This window comes from Hyla sarda, chromosome 2, assembly GCF_029499605.1.
Source record: "Hyla sarda isolate aHylSar1 chromosome 2, aHylSar1.hap1, whole genome shotgun sequence".
Lineage (NCBI taxonomy): Eukaryota > Metazoa > Chordata > Amphibia > Anura > Hylidae > Hyla > Hyla sarda.
Genome location: NC_079190.1, coordinates 416,677,299 through 416,701,053, shown reverse-complemented (window position 1 = coordinate 416,701,053; position 23,755 = coordinate 416,677,299).

The following is a 23,755-nucleotide window of genomic DNA, read 5'->3' as shown; positions in this document are numbered from 1 at the left end:
TGAGGTTTATGTTGCTATTTATGGCCAAATGATACCTTTCATAATCGGATAAAGGAAAAAATATGGATCCTTATGGGTAATAATAGATCTGTCATGCACATCATCGATTTTGTAAAAATGGAAGTAATGATGCCAGTGTAGTAGGGAAACTCTATACATATATTTACTGCTGATTTATCATCTGTTATGATGCAAATACAAACCAGGTACAGTAGGTAGAAAAAATTCTATGATGAAAATTTCTTCTTAATATCTGTCAATATAGAACCATTTCAAGAGATATTTGTAAATTGTAAATATTGGCAAATTGTTCATTTTTTTATAGGGACAAATTGGTTATTGACTGTAGCCCCTTAAAGGGGTACTCCGCCCCTAGACATCTTATCCCCTATCCAAAGGATAGGGGATAAGATGTCAGATCGCCGCGGTCCCGCTGCTGGGGACCCCTGGGATCCCCGCTGCGGCACCTCGCTATCATTACAGCATAGAGCGAGTTCGCTCTGTGCGTAATGACGGGCGATACGGGGGACGGAGCAGCGTGACATCATGGCGCCGCCCCTCGTGACATCATGGCCCGTCACCTTAATGCAAGTCTATGGGAGGGGGCGTGACGACCACCACGCCCCCTCCCATAGACTTGTATTAAAAGGGGCGGACCGTGACGTAATGATGCTTCGGCCACTGTACTGACCATCATTACGTGCAGAGCGAACTCGCTCTGTGCAATAACGATAGCGCGGTGCCGCAGCGGGGATCCCAGGAGTCCCCAGCAGTGGGACCGCGGCGATCTGACATCTTATCCCCTATCCTTTGGATAGGGGATAAGATGTCTAGGGGCGGAATACCCCTTTAAGGTTCTACAAATTTATAAAAAATGAAGAGAGGTGCCTGGACTTTCAATGGGTATTTAAATTACAGTAGTTGCATGGGCAGTAGTTACATCTTTCACAGCACTGAACCTCATTACTGAATAGCAACAGTACCACCATGCTGCTACGCAATACTCAAGTTTCTAAAATTAGAATATTTCAACACAATAGAAAAAAACAAAATCCCAGGCAGCTGAGAGCTAACTATTATAGGACAACGTCCTTAAAGGACAAGTATCATGTAAAAAATGTATCCCCTATCCGAAGTTTTAGATCACAGGGGGTCCGAGCACTGGGGGCCTTTCCAATCTCCTGTTTAGAGCCCCGGCTCTCCTACACAGTGGCGCTTCACGACCCCTGCCCAAAGCAGATGCCGCCATGCCCCCTCCATATAGCTCTATATGTTATGTTTAAAAAAAAAATTAAGAAATGCCTTTTATCATATTCTGATCTCTACAACTATTTTATTTTCTGCCCACAGAGCAGGGTGAGTGTTCACTTTTTGCACCATGAACTGTAGTTTTTATCATTATCATCTTGGCGTACATTAACATTTTTTATAATATATATATTCCCTTAACCCCTTAAGGACCAAGCCCATTTTGAACTTAAGGTCCAGGCCAATTTTATTTTAGCATTTTCGTTTTTTCCTCCTTGTCTTCTAAAAATCATAACTCTTTTATATATTCATCCACTGACTAGTATGAGGGCTTGTTTTTTGCGCGACCAGTTGTCCTGCATAATGACATCACTCATTTTACCATAATATGTATGGCGCAACCAAAGAAATACTATTTGTGTGGGGAAATTAAAAAGAAAACCGCAATTTTGCAAATTTTTAAAGGTTTCGTTTTCACACAATACAATTTACGGTAAAAATGATATGTGTTCTTTATTTTGTGGGTCAATACGATTAAAATGATACCCATATTTATATACTTTTCTATTATTGCTGAGCTTAAAAAAATCGCAAACTTTTTAACCAAATTAGTATATTTAAAATCCTTCTATTTTGATGACCTATAACTTTTTCATTTTTCCGTATAAGCGGCGTTATGAGGGCTAATTTTTTTGCGCCATGATCTGTACTTTTTATTGATAACACATTTGTGTATATAAAACTTTTATAAATTTTTATTATTTTTTTTTAAATAAAATGTGACAAAAAAGCAGCAATTCTGAGCTTTTTTTTTTTTTTACGTTCACGTTGTTCACTATACGGGATCAAGAACATTATATTTTAATAGTTTGGACATTTTTGCGCATGCAGCGATACCAAATATGTGTATTAAAGGGATACTCCAGTAAAAAAAAAAAAAAAATTTTTATCAACTTGTGCCAGAAAGTTAAACAGATTTGTAGATTACTTCTATTAAAAAAAATCTTAATCCTTCCAGTACTTATTAGCTGCTGAATACTACAGAGGAAATTCTTTTCTTTTTGGAACACAGGACTCTCTGCTGACATCATGACCACAGTGCTCTCTGCTGACATCTCTGTTCCCCTTTAATAATTTTTTACACTTTCTGGGGGTAAAATGGGAAAAAATTACTTTTTTTTATTGGGGTAGGGATTATTCAATTTTTTTATAACTTTTTCTTTTATTTTTTTTTACTTTAATTTTTACACTTTAATAGTCCCCATAGGGGAATATCTAAAGCAATCCTTTGATTGCTAATACTGTTCAGTGCTATACATAGAGCATAGCACTGATCAGTGTTATCAGTGATCTTCTGGTCTAGTCTGCTCGATGTCAGACCAGAGCAGAAGACCCCTGGAGATGGCCGGAGCTAGGTGAGGGGACCTCCGTCCACCATGCTGGATGATCGAATCCCCGCGGCAGCGCTGCCGGCGATCCGATCATCCATTTAAAGTACCGCACTGGCTCAGATGCCCTGATCTGTATTGATCACAACATCTGAGGGGTTAATGGTGGACATCCATGTGATTGTGGATGTCCGCCATCACCAGCGGGTCCCTGGCTGCTGATAGCAGCCAGGACCTGCCGCGCATGACGCGAGCACCAGTCCGGTGCTCGCGGTCATGGTGGAGCGTAAATGTACACCATGGTGCGTTAAGTACCACGCACAATGACATACATTTACGTCCATTGTCATTAAGGGGTTAAGGACTCAGGGTTTTTCCATTTTGGCACTTTCGTTTTTTCCTCCTTACCTTTAAACGATCATAATTCTTTCAATTTGGCACCTAAAAATCCATATGATGGCTTATTTTTTTGCACCACCAATTCTTCTTTGTAAGGACATCAGTAATTTTACCCAAAAATCTACGGTAAAACGGAAACAAAATCCTTGTGGGAAAAAATTTAAGAAAAAACACTATTTTGTAACTTTTGGGGGTTTTCGTTTCTACGCAGTACATTTTTAGGTAAAAAGGACACCTTCTCTTTATTCTTTAGGTCCATATGATTAAAATGATTTCCTATTAATATAGGTTTGATTTTGTCGTACTTCTGGATAAAATAATAACTACATGCACAAAAGTTTATATGTTTAAAATTGTCCTCTTCTGACCCCTATAACTTTTTTTATATTTCTGCGAATGGGGCAGAATAAGGGCTAATTTTTGCACCATGATCTGAAATTTTTAGTGGTACCATTTTTGTATTGATCGGACTTGTTGATTGCTTTTTATTCATTTTTTCATGACATGAAAAGTGACCAAAAGTACCGTATCTTAGACGTTGGGATTTTTTTGTGCGTACGCCATTGATTGTGCGGTTTAATTAATTATATATATTTTTATAATTAGGACATTTCTGTATGCAGCGATACCACATATGTTTATTTTTATTTTTAATGACATTTCTTTTATGCGAAAAGGGGGGTGATTCAAACTTTTATTAGGGAAAGGGTTAAATGATCTTTATTACCTTTTTTGGTTCATTTTTTTTTTTTTCCCCCAGAGTAGGCTATAACACTGCACACACTGATCTTTTTTTCATTGATCTTCGTTATCTCATAGGATAACATTGATCAATGATTCTGCCGCTTGACAGCTCATGCCTGGATTTCAGGCATTGAGTAGTCATTTGGTGATCAGTGACGCAGGAGGCAGGTAAGGATCCTCCTTGTGTCTGCCAGCTTTTCGGGATGCCGCGATTTAACCGCAGCGGTCGTGAACAGCCCACTGAGCTATCCGGCAGTACTTCACTTTCACTTTAAACGCGACGATCAACTTTGAACACTGCTTCTAAAGCGTTAACAGCGTGCGGGTCCCGTGTTATAGAAAGGGAGCGGAAAGGTACGCCCTGAGTTCTTAAGTGGATATAAATATCATGATAAAAACTACAGATCTACATAAACTACAGATCATGGTGTGAAAATTGAGCACTCACCCTGCTCTGTGTGCAGAAAATAAAAAAGTTATAAATTGTTTTTGTTTCTTTTTAGTTTTTTTCTGGTATTTGGTATTTCACCATGTAGGATTTCTTTTAGTTATTTGAAAAATGGGAAATTGAGGGTGAATTAAAATGTTATTATGGGGGGGGGGGGGAGGGGTGGTGTCGAGGGGTTAATATTTTTTTTTCGGGAAAAAAAAGTCTGTGGCTGACGGCAGGCTTAGTACAGGATTTTGGGCTGCCATAATATCGGATTTACTTCCCATTTTGTGGACAACTGATCTGACTCCCTATAACACCAAAGTTGCGGCACATAACTGATTACACATTGACAGCAGACTTTAAACAGTTAAACAGCCGGAAACTGAGATTACTCTGTAAAAACAGCTGCCAGCCACTGGGTATGGATCAGGCTTAGATCCCAAGCCTTTGCCATACATTCTTAGTACAGTTCGATGATGGGGGCTTAAATGGGCACTGTCACCAACTTTATTTTTTGATATGTTGTAGTACTTATGTACTACAACATATCTCTAATATACTTTTATTATTTTTTTTTTTCATTTAAAAGGTTTAATTTACATTTAAAAAACGGCTACTGAAAAAGGACTGATTTTGGAGTGGCAATCAGTCCTTTTTCAGTTAGGCTGCACTCGCTCTCTGCCTGTCAATCAAACAGGCGGGAGCGAGCGCATTGGCTCCCCGGCCACTGGCTGGGAGGCCACTCCTCCTGCACATCGCCACCGCCGCCTCGTTGCCGCCACTGTCCCTGCACGCCCCCTGCCGGACTCTGCAGTAACTGCAAGTGTAATGAGGGAACGGGGTATGCGGGGCGGGGGGCTGGGGGGAGGAGGGAACGGGCTAGTGCCGGACCGGGGGGGGGGGGGGGGGGGTTAACGGGCTACCAAAAAAAAAAATAGGATAGTGGGAGCTACCCTTTAAGGGATTCATGGTCAGAAGACGTAGTACTATGAACCAGATCAAACTGAATGGAAATCAATCATTTTTTTCATTGGAATGTTGCACATCTTTATGTTCTTATCCAGTTGAGAGAAGGATTTGATAGTATTCTTGACAGTGTATAGGTAGGTATTGAATAACCTTGATTCATCAGTAGATGGTAACATTACATTTCATTTGAAGACATGGCCAACACTTCAATAATTGAAAATGCTGTAAAAGTGGTTGCTTAATATTATTGTCACATAGAAACTTGATACAAAGTAATATAAAGCAAATCTGCTACTCCAATTAGCACCCATTACAGAGTGTCACGGGGCAATAATGACTTGCTGTGTGTGCAGATGCCAGAGTTACCGTACCGTTGAGCAATACAATTAAATAGATGTGTGAATTGGTGCAAAACCAATTCTCTGGTATGATTAGAGATAGAGAAAAAAAAATTCAGTTTTCTGCTAATAACATCTACTTTCCAGTGATTCAGTAAAAACTGGACATATGAATTGGCCTCTGCTAAAAACGTTTGGTGGGAGATTTCTCAAAACCTGTCCAGAGAAAAAGTTGCTGTGTTTCCCATAGCAACCAATCAAATTGCTTCTTTCATTTCTCAGAGGCCTTTTCAAAAAATGAAAGAAGCAATCAAGCAATCTGATTGGTTGCTATGGGCAACTCAGCGGCTTTTCCTCTGGACAGGTTTCGATAAAGGGGTATTCCAGTGACATTTTTTTTTAAATCAACTGGTGCCAGAACGTTAAACAGATTTTTAAATAACTTCTATTTAAAAATCTTAATCCTTCCAGTATTTATCAGCTGCTGTATGCACCACAGGAAGTTATTTTCTTTTTAAATGTATTTTCTGTCTGACCACAGTGCTCTCTGCTGACACCTCTGTCTGTCTCAGGAACTGTCAAGAGCAGGAGCAAATCCCCATAGCAAACCTATCCTGCTCTGGACAGTTCCTGAGACAGGTGTCAGCAGAGAGCACTGTGGTCAGACAGAAAATAAATTTTTAAAGAAAATAACTACCTTTGGAGCATACAGCAGCTGGTAATACTGGAAAAGTTAATATTTTTAAATAGAAGTAATTTACAAATCTGTTTAAATTTCTGGCACCAGTTGATTTAAAAAAAAAATGTTTTTCAACGCAGAACACCTTTAATCTACCCCTTGGTCTTTATTAATTATATAAAGGTGGGGGAAATATGGTAAATTCTTGGTTATACAATTGTTTTTATTTTTATACTAAATGTCTTCTCTAAATAAAAATCATGAAATTTAAAACTTAAATACCTGAGACTGTTTGCCTTACCCAACATTTTTATTGAATAGAGATTTGGATTTAATGTTCGGTTCTGCTGGTTGCTTAGCGGCTCCATTCCTGAAACTCAAGTGTCAAATCCATTTTTCCACATGTATATGAAGATCTGGATGTGTCACCTAAATTTTTATGATATGCTGGGGAAAAAACATTGATACATAACCTCTTAAGGGTGCATTCACACGCTAGTAACTAGCGGCTGGTTTCCTGCTGCGGGAAACCCACTGCTACCATTCATTTGAATGGGTCCATGGACAGTTCACAAATCTGACACTATTGCGGACTGTCTGTGGACCCATTTAAATCAATGGTAGCGTAACTCCCAGCGGGATTCCCACATCGGGAAACCTGCTGCTAGTAATAGCGTGTAAACGCACCCTTAAGGGGTATTCTGGCCAAAGACATCTTATCCCCTGGGATCCCCCACGATCTCTGTGCAGCATCCACATTCTATGCAGGACTGCTGCTCCAGTCTCGGAAACCTCTGTGTTTCTGGGACTGGAGACGTGACACCACGCCCTTTTGTGATGTCAAGTCACGGCCCCTCCATTCATATCTATGGGAGGAGGCGTGACGGCTGTCCTTTGGATAGGGGATAAGATGTCTTTGGCGAGAATACACCTTTAAGACCATCAGTTTTTTTTTGTTTTTGTTTTTGTTTGCACTTTTGCTATTAGCGCCTCACCTTCTAATAGCCATAACGCTTTCAATTTACCACCTATATACTCATATGAGAGCTTTTTTTTTTGTGTCACCAATTGTATGTTGTATGGACATCAGTCTTTTAACCACAGAATTTATGGTGAAACTAAAAATAAATCAAACATTTTTTTTAACTTTTGGGGGCTTCCTTTTCTACTCAGTGCACTTTTCTGTAAAAAAAAAAAAAATCAACAACTCTTAAGTACCTGAGACTGTTTGCCTTACCCATCATATTATTTAATAGACATTTGGATTTAATGATCGGTTCTGCTGGTTGCTTAGCAACTCCATTCCTGGAACTCAAGTGTCAAATCTATTTTTGCACATGTATGTGAAGATCTAGATGTGTCACCTACATTTATAAGATATGCTAGTGAAAACACATTGATACATAACCTCTTAAGACTATGTTCACACATACAGGATCTTGCGGAGATTTGATGCGCAGGATTTGTAACTGCTGATTAGAAGCTGTGCTGAGTCATTTAGTTTACACTGAAATTAGAGATCAGCGAATAGAATCTGACAAAGCCAAATTAATTCCGAATTTCATGAAAAATTTGATTCGGACCGAATCCAAAGTTTGACTCGATTCGAAATAACAAATTTCTTCATTAGCGACACCCTTGCAGTTGTCCTGTATAATATATAGATGTGAGTGGCTTTCTCCTGAGCTCGCATTTCTGACTAGATAGGACAATCGCAGCAGGTGTCAGGAGTGACCCGCTGTGATCTGTCCTCAACTGCAGGTACTACTGCTCCCAAAATGGAGTACACTCTGTTCCATGCTGGGAGCTGTAGTACCTACATTAATAGACAGATCGCAGTGGGTGCTACTTCTGACAACCGATACAATCATTCTGTATAATATATAGATGAGGGCGGCTGGACGCTCTTCTCTGGTCCTACTGTAGTATGAGTATATGCCATATATATATATATATATATATATATATATATATATATATATATATATATACCTATTATTCATATTTCCCACAGAGAGCTGTGAGTGGCTAAAACAATCTTGCCAATCACAGCTCTCTGCGGGAAATATGAATAAGTGATGAGAATTCTTTTCACATCATTAGCCAGCTGGAGTATAGTGCAGAGATGGGAGCGCAGGAGAAAGCTGCTCAATCTCTGCAATCGCATCAGGTGTCAGGAGTGACACCCGGGTCAATCTGTCTATTAGTACAGGTACTACAGCTCCCATCATGGAACAGTCTGTTCCATGATGGGAGTAATAGTACTACCTAAAAAAAAAGTTAAACACACATATACACACACTTTATTAAACACAATTAAATACATTACTAATAAACTCCCCTGCGAATGAACGGTGTATTTAAACTTTCACTTTAAAATTCTCAGCTGGAAGCCCTGAATGGCCGCCACTGAGGACCCATTCAGGGCTCCCGGCAGGGTTTTTAAACTACAAATTTAAACTACTAATTTAATAAAATGTGTGTGTATGTGTGTTTCACTTTTTTCAATTTTTTTTACATTTTTTTTAGGTAGCACTACTACTCCCAGCATTACACAGACTGATCAATGATGGGAGCTGTAGTACTTGTACTAATAGACAGATCGACCCGGTTGTCACTCATGGTCTTTTTTAGGGATGAGTGAATCAAATCTGACAAATCCAAACTCCTTACGAATTTCAGGAAAAATTTGATTTGCAACGAATGTGAATATTGCCGCGATTCTATTGCTTAATTAAACTTAGTGTAGTCCAGGCTCCAGGGCGTCTAAAATGGCAGATCTACATGTGAGGACATGGGGAAAGGAATCCTGGGAAGGTGGGAACAAGGGTAGGTGGGATGACCCTGAATCACATGCAGGATGCAGCCTATCTGCAGCACCCCTGTGATGTCACAGCCCTATATAATCAGCAGCCATATTGCGGCTCACTTCAGCTTTTTACTGCAGAGAGATAGATACGGACAGACAGCGCTGTGTGTTGCACAGAAAAGCTTTTTCCAGCAGCGATTCACCTCCTAGTCAAGTCAGCGTTCTGTTGCACAGAGAGAGGGACACTGTGTGTTTCACAGAAAAGAATTCTTATTGCAGAAATTTAACTCCCAGTCACTGTCTACAGTGTTCTATTAAAGAGAGCAGTGTGTTGCACAGTGTGTTGCACAGAAGAACAGCAGCGATTCAGCTCAAGCACAAATCCTGCCAATAGGCACTGATAGGGAAGGGAATGAGATTGAGAGAGAAAGTGCAATTTTGGATGTAGAACATAGCAAATGTGTGCTGCAGCAATAGTGTGTACTGCTGGTGTTGTGCACAAATACTTTTATAAGTGTACTGTAGCACATTTTTCTCCCCTCATAAGTGCGTAGCATATACGTACATCTAAGTGGTGTACTATTTTGTTCCTGTTAAAGTCTCAAGGGCCTAAATCAGTGTTTCCCAAACACGGTCCTCAAGCACACCCAACAGGTCATGTTTTCTGGATTTCCTTAGTCTTTCACAGGTGATATAATTGTGGCGATGCCTGTTTCACTGACCATAATTATATCACCTGTGAAAGACTAAAGAAATCCAGAAAACATGACCTGCTGGGGGAGCTTGAGGACCGCATTTGGGAAACACTGGCCTAGATACTGTGAAAGGCCAGGCAAAAGTACTCACCTGCTGCTGTTCCAGACAAATACTGTTTTAAGCGTAGTGAAGCGTATTGTACTCCCCTCATATATGCATTAAGTATATCAAGCAGAGAAGAGCCAGTATGTGCACAGAGGAGTGGCAGAGGCCTAAATTCATCAGGCGCAGGCAGAGGTTGCAGAAGACTAGGGGTGAGTTGTAGCAGGAGTCGCAGCGAGAGGCCTGATCTCCCGGTATCAGCTCGCAGTCGTGTCTCGACCAGCAACCCATCTGCCGTCATCGTCATCCACTTCATCACAGGTGACATCTGATACCCCCAGTCAACAGTCAGTGGGTTCCTCTGACACAACCCTCAGTTGCCATGGCCCAGGATCAGTCCCTGTCCTCCCATTGTCTCTGTCCTATGCTGCTTCCTCCCCTACAGAAGTATCTTATGCAGTACTATTCACTGAGAACGATCTAATAGAGGAAAGTCAGCAGCTGCTGCACAGCCAAGAAGTGGAGGAAACATCTGTCGCTTCCTCCGCTAGGCAGGCAAATAGTAATGAGGAAAGTGACGTGGGAGGTGGTGTTGCCAGCATTCAGGGTCCTGAAGCAGACACTGTTGAGGAACTTGAGGAGGACATCAGTAACGTGCAGACACTTGTTGATGATGAGGAAGCCAATCGAAATTGGGATACGGGTGCATAATGGGCTTCATCATCATCATCAGGATAATAGGGTTGCAGGTTGCCCGTGAGGCAGAAGCTGAGCTAGCTAGGTGGTAGCATGGTTGGCAGTCATCATGGTGGCAGAAGTGGAAATTCTGGAGCCAAATGTGCGTGGGGGAGACCATCGGCTTCGCGGCAGCATACCTTCCAGGAAGGTAGTGGAAGATTAGTGCGGACTGTTGGTGGGAAAATCAGCTACTCAGCGGTGTGGCAATTTTTCATTACGCATCCAGAAGAGGTTAACATAGCCAAATGCAAGATATGTCGGCAGAAGGTGAAGCATGGCCAGGGTCCCAATGTAGGCACAACGACCCCACGTCAACATATGCTTCGCCACCATGAAGCGGCCTGCGAAAACCGTGGCTCCGATGTGGTGGTCCAGCCTGCTGCATCACCCAGTGGCACGCCACTCCCTGTTTCAGCCAGCCAAGGCTCCACCACCTCAGCCAAAGGGAGCTCTGTGTCATACCCTCCTTCTGTGGCTCCAGATGCTCCTGCTCCTCCTACTTTGAGTCAGTCATTCTGCCAGCAATCCATCGGCAAAGCCATGTCCAAAAATACAAAAGTATGTACCCACTCATCCAACGGCGCTGAAGTTGAATGTGCTCCTGTCCAAGTTGCTAGTGCTACAGTCCCTCCCTTTTCAATTGGTGGACTCAGTACCTTTCAGAGAGCTGATGGCTTTTGCCGAGTCAAGGTGGAGAGTCCCAAGCCGTCATTCTTTGCGAAGAAGGCAGTACCAGCCCTGCACAATTTTGTGGAAGAGAAGGTGGGCCAGTCCTTGAGCCTGTCTTTGTGTACCAAAGTGCACGGCAGCGTCAACGTCTGGAGCTGTAACTATGATCAGAGACAATACATGTTCTTTACGGACCACTGGGTGAATGTGGTTCCAGCACAGCTACAACAGCAACTTGGACAGGTCACGCCGCTCCCTCCTCCACGCTCTCAGGCCGTTGGTCCTGTGACAGTGTGCGACTCCGCCACCTCATCCTCCACCGTGTCCTCATTCTCCACTGCATGGACAAGTCTCAGTGCCCCTCCAGCATACCATGTGTGCAGAGCACGGCGATGTCACACTGTTCTTCACATGGTTTGCTTTAGCGAACGTAGTCACACAGTGGAGGAACTGCTTAAAGTAATTCATAAAGAAAGTGGAGCATAGCTTACTCCACGAAAACTGGAAATGAGAACCATGGTGACTGACAACAGGAAGAACATCTTGTCTGCACTGCGACAAGGAGTGTTGAGCCATGCGCCCTGCATGACACATGTGTTCAATCTGGTTCCTGAAGTGTTCCCCATTTGCAAGGCATCCTAACAATGGGAAGGAAACTTTGCATGCACTTCAGCCACTCGTACACCGCAAAGCACACCCTCCTAGAGCTGCATTGTCAGAACGGTATCCTCCAACACAGTCTGATTTGCAACATTGCCACACATTGGAATTCCACCCTCCATATGTTGGACCAACTATACGAACAGAGAAAAGACATAACTTATTTATTGATGATCCAAGCAGATAGGGGGCTCCCATATGTAACTTCAATGTCAACTAGTGGCAGCTCATACGTGACACCTGCCGTTTGCTCAGGCCCTTTGAGGAAGCCACATTATTAGTCAGTCACCAGGATTACTACAACACGTGTTAAAAACAATGACTGCTCAGGGCACTGGAGACATTGCGTCTACATCTCACGGTCACATGAGCCCTGTGGGGGCTGAACTGGAGGAGGAGGAGGGGCACAGTTTAGGTTTCACAAAATGGGCGGTTTTTCTGGTCATCTGACAGGAGAGGAGGAGCAAGAGCAGCCAGAGGAGCTAGAGGGTTATGAGGAAGACTAGACAAAGGACCCAGAAACACCGTGGCAGTATGCAGTTGAGATGGAGGCAGGGATTCCCTCTGAGTCACTTGCACAAATGGCACGATGCATGCTCAATTGCTTGTGTAGTGACAGACGAATTGTCACCATTCGTCAGCGGGATGACTTTTGGCTTTCCACTTTATTGGACCCTCACTTCCGGCACAAAATGATGGCCTTTTTTTACACCCACTGAGAGGGAGGACAAACTGACCTACTACAGAGACATCTTACGTAGTTAGTTGGCCAATGCCTATCGGCGCCATTGTCCATCCTCTCACAGGTCTGACTCGGGGGGCATCTGCGCTCACATTCCACTTCCAGGGCTGCTGGGGAGGGGTGGGGTGGCCGGAGCAGTACCAGCTCCATCAGCAGCAGCCTGAGTCTACAGTCACTGATGAGTACCTTTCTTCACCCGCATAGTAAAGCAACTCATCAGCAGCAGGTAGACCTGGAGCAGGACCTGACCCAGCAGGTGGTGGCATACCTTGACATTCCCATGCCAACACACCTTGAAGATCCACTGGAGCTCTGGGCAGCCAAACTTGATTTGTGGCCACAACTAGCAGAGTTTGGTCCTGGAAAAGCTTTCCTGTCCGGTCAGTAATGTTCCATCAGAGCGGGTGTTTAGTGTGGCGGGGGCCATAGTAACCCCAAGGAGAAATCATCTGTCCACGAAAAATGTGGAGAGACTGACCTTTGTGAGGATGAATCAGACATGTATCCGCTAGGATTTCCACCCACCAATGCTTGATGCATCATATTAGATTGACCATGGTGCCACACCAACACTTCACAAATATGGAAAGTGCCAAACAGATTTAAGGCACTGCTCCCCAGTTACAAACAATTCTCTGCATAAGACCTTTTTCACCCATCTTCGTCACCGGGTACTGGTATTGCCACCCACCGCACCATTTTATCACCGGGTCACTTCCAGGACTCCTGATGCTGCTGCCACCAGCAAGCCAGGCTGTCTCATTCTGCCACTATATGTTCTCCTCATGCTGCCGCAATCTGTAGGTTGTGTCAATCAGCCACTGTATGGTCTCCTTATGCTACTTGTGCATTACTTGTGCAGCACTAGCTACCATGAAACTTCAATTTAAAATTAATCTTCGGGATTGTGAAACCCTATTGTCTTTTCATGCTGTCACCAATTGCAGGCTGTTTCATTCAGCCACTATATGGTCTGCTCTTGCTGCCGCCAACTTGAGGTTGTGTCATTCAGCCACCATATGGTTTCCTTATGCTTCTGCCACCTCCATAATGTGTCACTGTACCGCCATGTGGTCTCCTCATGCTGCCGCCAGCTCCAGATATTGTCATTCAGTTACTATATGGTCTCTTCATACTGCTGGGACATTACATAAACATTTTTATTTTAGCACTAGCAACCATGAATCTTCAATTTAAATGAGAAAATGTATCTTTTTATCTTAGGTATTGTAAGGCCCTATGGTCCATTCATGCTGCCACCCACTCCAGGAAGTGTCATTCAGCTACTATATGGTCTCCTCGTGCTGCTGGGACATTACCTAAACATTTTTATGGTAGCACTAGCTACCATAAATCTTCAATTTAAATTTGAAAATTCATCTTTTTATCTTAGGAATTTTGAGGCCCTGTGGTCTCCTCATGCTGCTGCCAACTCCAGGCTGTGTCATTCAGCCACTATATGGTCTCCTCTTGCTGCCACCAATCCCAGGCTGTCATTCTGCCAGATTATGGTCTCCTCATGCTGCTGCCACCTCTAGGCTCTGTCATTGTGCCGCCATGTGACATGTGACTCCTTGTTGGATTTGGTATTTTGTAACCACACTTTTATTATTAAATTTTAAATTAATAATTGAAGAGCGATAACAATAAACCATAACTGATTAAATGAAACATTTGCACTTCACAGTCAGGGAGGCGCTGAGAGGCAGGGGTTGGAACAGGTCACAGAGGACCACCAGCTCGATGCTCACCAGAATGGTTACTCAAAAAATGTAAATAAATTAACTTTAAATTAAATAACGATTACATAAAAATTCTCTTTATTCTCTTCAATTTTGATGCCATATGGTCTCCCTGCTGCCACATCCAGATGCTCTGCAGCAGTAATTCTAATAGTGATGCCTGTAATCTGCATTTCATACTGAATAATAGTATAATTTCCCGATCACAGCACACCATTTTTAATAGCCGTTTTTAATAGCCGTTTTTAATAGTGATTTGCTGCAAAAAAAATTGGACCAAAACAAATTTTTTCTGAAAATTCAGCGAATCAGCCAAACAAATTTTTACAAAATTCGCTCATATCTAGTCCTTTCTAATGCAGAGATGGAGTGGCTTTCTTCTGCGCTCGCATCTCTGCACTACACTCCAGCTGGTCGCCCGCATCTATTCATTATACAGGACGATCGCATCGGGTTTCAGACGTAACATCCGCTGCGATCTGTCTATTAATGCAGGTACTACAGCTCCCAGCATGGAGCAGAGTGTGCTTCATGTTGGGAGCAGTAGTAGCTGCAGTTGAGGACAGATCACAGCAGGTTTCTCTCCTGACACCCGATGCGATCCTTCTATGCAGATGCGAGAAAGCCGCCCGCATCTATACATTATACAGGACGATCGTCAGGAGTGACAACCGGGGCAATTTGTCTATTAGCACAGGTACTACTACTCCCATCATGGAATAATCTGTTCTATGCTGGGAGTAGTAGTACTACCTTAAAAATGTTTAAAAAATTGAGCAAAAAAAGTGAAACACACTTTACTAAATACATCATTAAAATACATTACTAATAAAAATTAGCTGAGAATGTATTCGGATCGAATCAATTTTTTTTTTTTTTTAAATTGAGCGAATTGGCCAAATTTAATTTTTCAAAAATGTGCTCATCTCTAATTGAAATCTGCAGCAGAAAATCCAGTGCATCAAATCCTGTGCATCTGTATACGGGTGAACGTACCCTAAAGGGATATTCTGGCCAAAGACATGTGTCATTCAGCCACTATATGATCTCCTCATGCTGCTGCCAACTACAGGCTGTGTCATTCAGCCACTATATGGTTTCCTCATGCTTCCGCCACCTTCAGGCTGTGTCACTGTACCGCCATGTGGTCTCCTCATGCTGCCGCCAACTCCAGGCCATGTCATTCCTCGACTATATTGTCTCCTCATGCTGCTGCCAGCTCCAGGCTTTGTCATTCAGCCACTATATGGTCTTCTCATGCTGCTGGGACATTACCTAAAAATATTTATGGTAGCACTAGCTACCATAAATCTTCAATTTAAATTTGAAAATTCATCTTTTTATCTTAGGGATTGTGAGGCCCTATGGTCTCCTCATGCTGCTGCCAACTCCAGGCTGTGTCATTCGGCCACTATATGGTCTCCTCTTGCTGCCGCCAATCCCAGGCTTTCATTCTTCCAGATTAGGGTCTCCACATGCTGCTGCCACCTCTAGGCTCTGTCATTGTGCCACCATTTGACATGTGACTCCTTGTTGGATTTGGTATTTTGTAACCACACATTTATTATTCAATTTTTAATTAAAATTTTAAATAATTGAAGGAGCGATAACAATGAACCATAACTGATTAAATGAAACATTTGCACTTTCACAGTCAGGGGGGCATTGAGAGGCAGGGGTTGGAAACAGCTTGTATCTCGCCTGGCAGAGGACCGCCAGCTTGATGCTCACCAAAATGGGTACTCAAAACATGTAAATAAATTCATTTTAAATTAAATAACAATTACATAAAAATTCTCTTTATTCTCTTCAATTTTGATGCCATATGGTCTCCCTGCTACCACATCCAGATGCTCTGCGGCAGTAATTCTAATAGTGATGCCTGTAATCTGCATTTCATACTGAATAATAGTATAATTTCCCTAACACAGCTCACCGTTTTTAATGGCCATTTTTAATAGCGATTTGCCGCAAAAAATTCTGACCAAACTGAATTTTTCCGGAAAATTCTGTGAATCGGCCAAACAAATTTTTCACAAATTCGCTCATCTCTAGTCCTTTCTATTGCAGAGATGGAGTGGCTTTCTCCTGCGCTCACATCTCTGCACTACTCTCTGGCCGGCCATCTCTGCACTACACTCCGGCCGGCCAGCTGGCCATCTGCATCGGACGATCGCATCGGGTGTCAGAAGTAACACTCGCTGCAATCTGTCTATTTCTGCAGATACTACAGCTCCCAGCATGGAGCAGAGTGTGCTCCATGTTCGGAGCAGTAGTACCTGCAGTTGAGGACAGATCACAGCAGGTTTCTCTCCTGACACCCGATACAATCATTCTATGTAAATGCGAGAAAGCCGCCCGCATCTATACACCGTTACGCCAAGCGCTCCGGGTCCCTGCTCCTCCCCGGAGCGCTCGCGGCGTTCTCCCTTCTGCAGCGCCTCGGTCAGACCCGCTGACCGGGAGCGCTGCACTGACATTCGCGATCGGGATGCGATTCGCATAGCGGGACGCGCCCGCTCGTGAATCGCATCCCAAGCCACTTACCTGTCCCGGTCCCCGGCTGTCATGTTCTGGCGCGCGCGGCTCCGCTCCCTAGGCCGCGCGCGCGCCAGCGCTCTAAGATTTAAAGGGCCAGTGCACCAGTGATTGTTGCCTGGCCCAATCAGTCTAATTAGCTTCCACCTGGTCCCTGTGTATATTACCTCACTTCCCCTGCACTTCCTTGCCGGATCTTGTTGCCTTGTGCCATAGAAAGCGTTAGTGTTGTCCAAAGCCTGTGTTCCAGATCTTCTGCTATCCACATTGACTACGAACCTTGCCGCCTGCCCCGACCTTCTGCTACGTCTGGCCTTGCCTCTGTCTAGTCCTTCTTTCCCACATCTTCTCAGCAGTCAGGGAGGTTGAGCCGTTGCCTGTGGATACGACCTGGTTGCTACCGCCACAGCAAGACCATCCCGCTTTGCGGCGGGCTCTGGTGAAAACCAGTAGCAACCTTAGAACCGGTCCACCGACACGGTCCACGCCAATCCCTCGCTGACACAGTGGATCCACATCCAGCTAGCCGAATCATAACAGTAGATCAGGCCATGGATCCCGCTGAGGTGCCGCTGCCAAGTCTCGCTGACCTACCCACGGTCGTCGCCCAGCAATCGCAGCAAATTGCCCAACAATGACAGCAGCTGTAGCAGTTGACCGCCACGTTACAGCAACTTCTGCCACTGCTACAGCAGCAACCATCTCCTCCGCCAGCTCCTGCACCTCCTCCGCAGCGAGTGGCCGCTCCTAGCCTCCCCTTGTCCCTGCCAGACAAATTTGATGGGGACTCTAGAATCTGCAGTGGCGACTTGTCTCAATGTTCCCTACACATGGAGATGTTGTCGGACCAATTTCCTACAGAACAGTCTAAGGTGGCGTTCGTAGTGAGCCTTCTGTCTGGAAAGGCCTTGTCTTGGGCCACACCGCTCTGAGACCGCAATGATCCTGCCACAGCCACAGTCCAGTCCTTCTTCGCTGAAGTCCGTAGTGTCTTCGAGGAACCAGCCCGAGCTTCTTCTGCCGAGACTGCCCTGCTGAACCTGGTCCAGGGTAATTCTTCAGTAGGCGAGTACGCCATCCAATTTCATACTCTCGCCTCCGAATAATCTTGGAATAACGAGGCTCTCTGCGCGACCTTTAAAAAAGGCCTATCCAGTAACATCAAGGATGTGCTGGCCGCACAAGAGATTCCTGCCAACCTGCAAGAAATTATCCATTTGGCCACCCGCATTGACATGCGTTTTTCTGAAAGACACCAGGAGCTCCGCCAGGAAAAAGACCTTGATCTCTGGGCACCTCTCCCACAGTATCCTGTGCAATCTACCCCTGTGCCTCCCGCCGAGGAGGCTATGTAAGTGGATCGGTCTCGCCTGACCCATGAAGAGGACTCGCCATAGGGATAAAAATGTATGTCTGTACTGCGCCAGTACCGAACATTTCTTGGTGGATCGCCCTATTCGTCCTCCACGTCTGGGAAACGCACGCATGCACCCAGCTCACGTGGGTGTGGCATCTCTTGGTACAAAGTCTGCTTCTCCACGTCTCACTGTGCCCGTGCGGATTTCTCCTTCTGCCAACTCCTCCTTCTCAGCCGTGGCCAGCTTGGACTCTGGTGCTTCTGGAAATTTTATTCTGGCCTCTTTGGTGAATAGGTTCTGCATCCCGGTGACCCGTCTCGTCAAGCCGCTCTACATTTCTTCGGTCAACGGAGTGAAGTTGGACTGCACTGTGCGTTACCGCACAGAGCCCTTGCTTATGAGCATTGGACTGCATCACGAGAAAATTAAATTTTTCGTCCTTCCCAACTGCACCTCTGAAGTCCTCCTCGGTCTGCCATGGCTCCAGCATCATTCTCCCACTCTTGTCTGGACCACCGGGGAGATCAAGAATTGGGGCCCTGCTTGCCGCTAGAAATGCCTCACGTCTGCTCCCAGTCCTGTCTGTCGGGCCTCAGTGTCTCCTCCTGTGCCTGGTCTCCCCAAGGCCTATCAGGACTGTGCAGTGCCTCCTCATAGCCCCCGTCCTGGTGACACTCTGCCCCATAACAAGCTTCACCCTCTGCCCCTCCTCCCCATTTCCACTTCTTCCGGATTACCGGCCGCTGATGTAGCTACCCAGGACTGTTTTTTGTTCCGGAAGGAAACTCAAGAGACGCCCCCTATGTTCTCTTCTCAGTCTAAGGGACAAGGAGACAAAGAGAGGGGGAGACCTAAGGGGGGGTACTTTTACGCCGAGCGCTCCGGGTCCCTGCTCCTCCCCGGAGCGCTCGTGGCGTTCTCCCTTCTGCAGCGCCCCGGTAAGACCCGCTGACCGGGAGCACTGCACTGACATTCGCGATCGGGATGGGATTCGCATAGCGGGACGCGCCCGCTCGCGAATCGCATCCCAAGCCACTTACCCATCCCGGTCCCCGGCTGTCATGTTCTGGCGCGCGCGGCTTCGCTCTCTAGGCCGCGCGCGCGCCAGCGCTCTAACATTTAAAGGGCCAGTGCACCAGTGATTGGTGCCTGGCCCAATCAGTCTAATTAGCTTCCACCTGCTCCCTGTGTATATTACCTCACTTCCCCTGCACTTCCTTGCCAGATCTTGTTGCCTTGTGCCAGAGAAAGCGTTAGTGTTGTCCAAAGCCTGTGTTCCAGATCTTCTGCTATCCACATTGACTACGAACTTTGCCGCCTGCCCCGACCTTCTGCTACGTCTGACCTTGCCTCTGTCTAGTCCTTCTGTCCCACGTCTTCTCAGCAGTCAGCGAGGTTGAGCCGTTGCCGGTGGATACGACCTGGTTGCTACCGCCGCAGCAAGACCATCCCGCTTTGCGGCAGGCTCTGGTGAAAACCAGTAGCAACCTTAGAACCGGTCCACCGACACGGTCCACGCCAATCCCTCGCTGAAACAGTGGATCCACATCCAATTAGCCGAATCATAACATACATTATACAGGACGATTGTCAGAAGTGACAACCGGGGCAATCTGTCTATTAGCACAGATACTACTACTCCTATCATGGAACAGTCTGTTCCATGCTGGGAGTAGTAGTACTACCTTAAAAAATGCACACAAAAAATAGAGAACAAAAAGTGAAACACACTTTATTAAACACCTCATTAAAATACATTACTAATAAAAATTTGCTGAGAATGTATTCGGATCAAATCAATTTTTTTTTTTTTTTTTAATTCAGCGAATTGGCCGAATTGAATTTTTCAAAAATTTGCTCATCTCTAATTGAAATCTGCAGCAGAAAATCCAGTGCATCAAATCCTACGCATCAAATTTGCATACGTGTGAACGTACCCTAAAGGGATATTCTGGCCAAGACATCTTATCCCCTGGGAACCCCTGTGATCTCCATGCAGCACCGGCATTCTATGCAGGGCTGCTCCTCCAGTCTCGGAAACCTCCGTGTTTCCGGGACTGAAGACATCATGCCCCGCCACGCCCCCTTGTGACTTCACATCACACCCCTCCATTCATGTCTATGGGAGGGAATGTAATGGCCATCCTTTGGGTAGGGGATAAGATGGCTTTGGTAGGAATACCACTTTAAGATCATCATTTTTTTTTCTTGCACTTTTGCTTTTAGGGCCTCACCTTCTAATAGCCATGTTACTTTTAATTTACCACCTACATACCCATATGAGGCCTTATTTTTTGTTTCACCAATTGTACGTTGTAATGACATCCCTCTTTTTACCACAGAATTTATGGTGAAACTAAAAATAAATTATCTGTTTGGTAAAATTGAAAAAAAAAATTATTTTGGGTGGTTTCCTTTTCTACGCAGTGCACTTTTCTGTAAAAAAAAAAAAAAAAAAAACACATTGACTTTATTTTGTAAATTCATTCAAGTCAAATGATACCTATATTATAAAGATTTTATTTTATTTTACTACATTTAACCTGTTGGGGACGGAGGGCGTACTTATACGCTCTTCGCCCACTCCCATTCTATAACGCGGGGCCACAGCAGGACCCGTGGCTAATAGCGCGCGGCAAAAAAGAAGTTAAAAAAAATGTGAATAAAGATCATTTCCTAATAAAAATTTGAATCACCCCCCTTTTCCCATAAAAAAAAAAAGTGTAAATAAAAATAAACAAATGTGGTATTGCAGCGTGGGGAAATGATCAAATTATAAAAATATCTTGTTAATTAAACCGCACGGTCAATGGCGTACGTGCAAAAAATTTCTAAAGTCCAAAATAGCGTACTTTTGGTCACTTTTTATACCACCCCGTACGCAGAAAAATAAAAAAGTTATAGAGGTCAGAAAATGACAATTTTAAATGTATACATTTTCCTGCATGTAGTTATGATTTTTTTCAGAAGTACGACAAAATGAAACCTATATAAGTAGGGTATTTTTTTAATTGTATGGACCTACAGAATAAAGAGAAGGTGTCATTTTTACTGAAATATGTACTGCGTAGAAATGGAAGCGCCCCAAAGTTACAAAATGGCATTTTTTCTTAAATTTTGTCGCACAATGATTTCTTTTTTTCCTTTTTGCCATAGATTTTTGGGTAAACTGACTGATAACATTACAAAGTAGAATTGGTGGTGCAAACAATAAGCCATCATATGAATTTTTAGGTGCAAAATTGCAAGGGTTATGATTTTTAAAAGGTAAGGAGGAAAAAACGAAAGTGCAAAAATGGAAAAACCCTCCGTCCCCAAGGTGTTAAAAAACTTTTAGTACAAAAATTATTATGCTCAAAATTTTCCATTTCTGACCATGTAACTCTTTATTTTTTAATATACGTGTGACGGCTAATTTTTTGTGCTGTGTTTTTTTTTTTTTTTTTATTGGTAGCATTTTGTTTGGATGGGCTTATTGATTGTCTTTTATAATTTTTTCTGAGATATGAAGTGGCTAAAAAGATACAATTCTGGACTTCGGTATTTTTTTTATGTTTATGCCAATGACCAAGTGGTTTAGTTAACATTATATTTTACTAGCTCGGACACTTACGCACGCAGAAATATCAGATATGTTAATGGTTTTATTTTAAAAATGCTAAATGGGGAGGGTAATTCAAACTTTTATTTGGAAAGGGGCTTAATTACATTAAAAATTTTTTACTTTAAATTCACTATTTTTAGTCCCCATAGGGGCTCACTGCATGCAATCTTTAGATTGAAAACACTGAACAATGCTGTTCCATGTAACAGCATTGATCAGTGTTCTTGGTGTGCCATTACTACTGGCTGTCATGGCTTACTTAAGTAAAGGAGCATCAATTTCACAGACAGACGGCAGGTAATAGACCTTGGTCTATGTGCCCAGCTGATGAGGACCACACAATTTCGTTGCGGTGGTCTTGATAAGCCTACTGAGCTAGCTAGATTTTTAGACACCACAATGAACTTTGATTGCAAAGTCTAAAGGATTAAAGGGGTATTCCAGGATTTTTTTTTTAATTTGACTGTGCTACAGGGGCTGTAAAGTTAGTGTAGTTTATAATATAGTGTCTATACCTGTTTGTGACTGTTTTCTCACAATTCTTCTGTGATTTTGAATCCAATATTTATTTTTACCAGCATACAAAATGACAGTTGTCTCAGATTTTTCCCAGCTTGCAATGTGGCCGAGACCTGACTCACTAGTCAGCTGATGACAGGGAACCTGTCTGCTTCAATGGGTGGAGAGATTTATCTGCAACTAGTGCAACAGCTGTAGGCACCCTGATTGAAAACCACAGGTCTTTTGACGAATGCAGCTCATTTATGTTTCAATGGGTGGGGTGGCTGATGTGTGGGAAGGAGGAAAATGGAATTGTGGCTTTGTAGTAAAAAAAAAAAAAAGTCAAACAGGAAATACCAGTTCATAAAAAGCTAGCCACAGTGTTAAGGCAATCTCATGACATAGCCATTTAGCCCCACGACAAGTGCCGATCCTTCCTAAGCATATCCATTGCTGTCTGCCAGGTACGTACTAAAATCACATTATGGTGGATAACCCCTTTAACCCCTTAAGGACCAAGGGCGTACAGGTACGCCCTTGGACCTGCTCTCCTGATATAACGCGGGGTTACACAGTAACCCCGCGTCATATCACGGCGGGCCCGGCGTCATAGTGAAGCCGGGACCCGCCTCTAATAGCGCGCAGTGCCAATCGCGGCACCGCGTGCTATTAACCCTTTAGCCGCGCGCTCAGAGCTGAGCCGCGCGGCTAAAAGTGAAACCGAAAGTGGCCGGCTAGCTCAGTCGGGCTGTTCGGGATAGCCGCGGCTAATCGCGGCATCCCGAACAGCTGAGAGGACAGCGGGAGGGCCCCTACCTGCCTCCTCGCTGTCCGATCGCCGAATGACTGCTCAGTGCCTGAGATCCAGGCATGAGCAGTCATGCGGCAGAATCGTTGATCACTGGTTTCTTATGAGAAACCAGTGATCAGCATAGAAGATCAGTGTGTGCAGTGTTATAGGTCCCTATGGGACCTATAACACTGCAAAAAAAAAGTGAAAAAAAAAAGTGAATAAAGATCATTTAACTCCTCCCCTATTAAAAGTTTGAATCACCCCCCTTTTCCAATAAAAAAAAACACAGTGTAAATAAAAAGAAAAATGAACATATATGGTATCACCGCGTGCGGAAATGTCCGAATTATAAAAATATATCATTAATTAAACCGCTCGGTCAATGGCGTGCGCGCAAACAAATTCCAAAGTCCAAAATAGTCCTATCAATGCAAAAATTGTACCGTTAAAAACTTCAGATCACGGCGCAAAAAATTAGCCCTCATACCGCCCCATACACGGAAAAATAAAAAAGTTATAGGGGTCAGAAGATGACAATTTTAAACGTATTAATTTTCCTGCATGTAGTTATGATTTTTTCCAGAAGTCCGAAAAAATCAAATCTA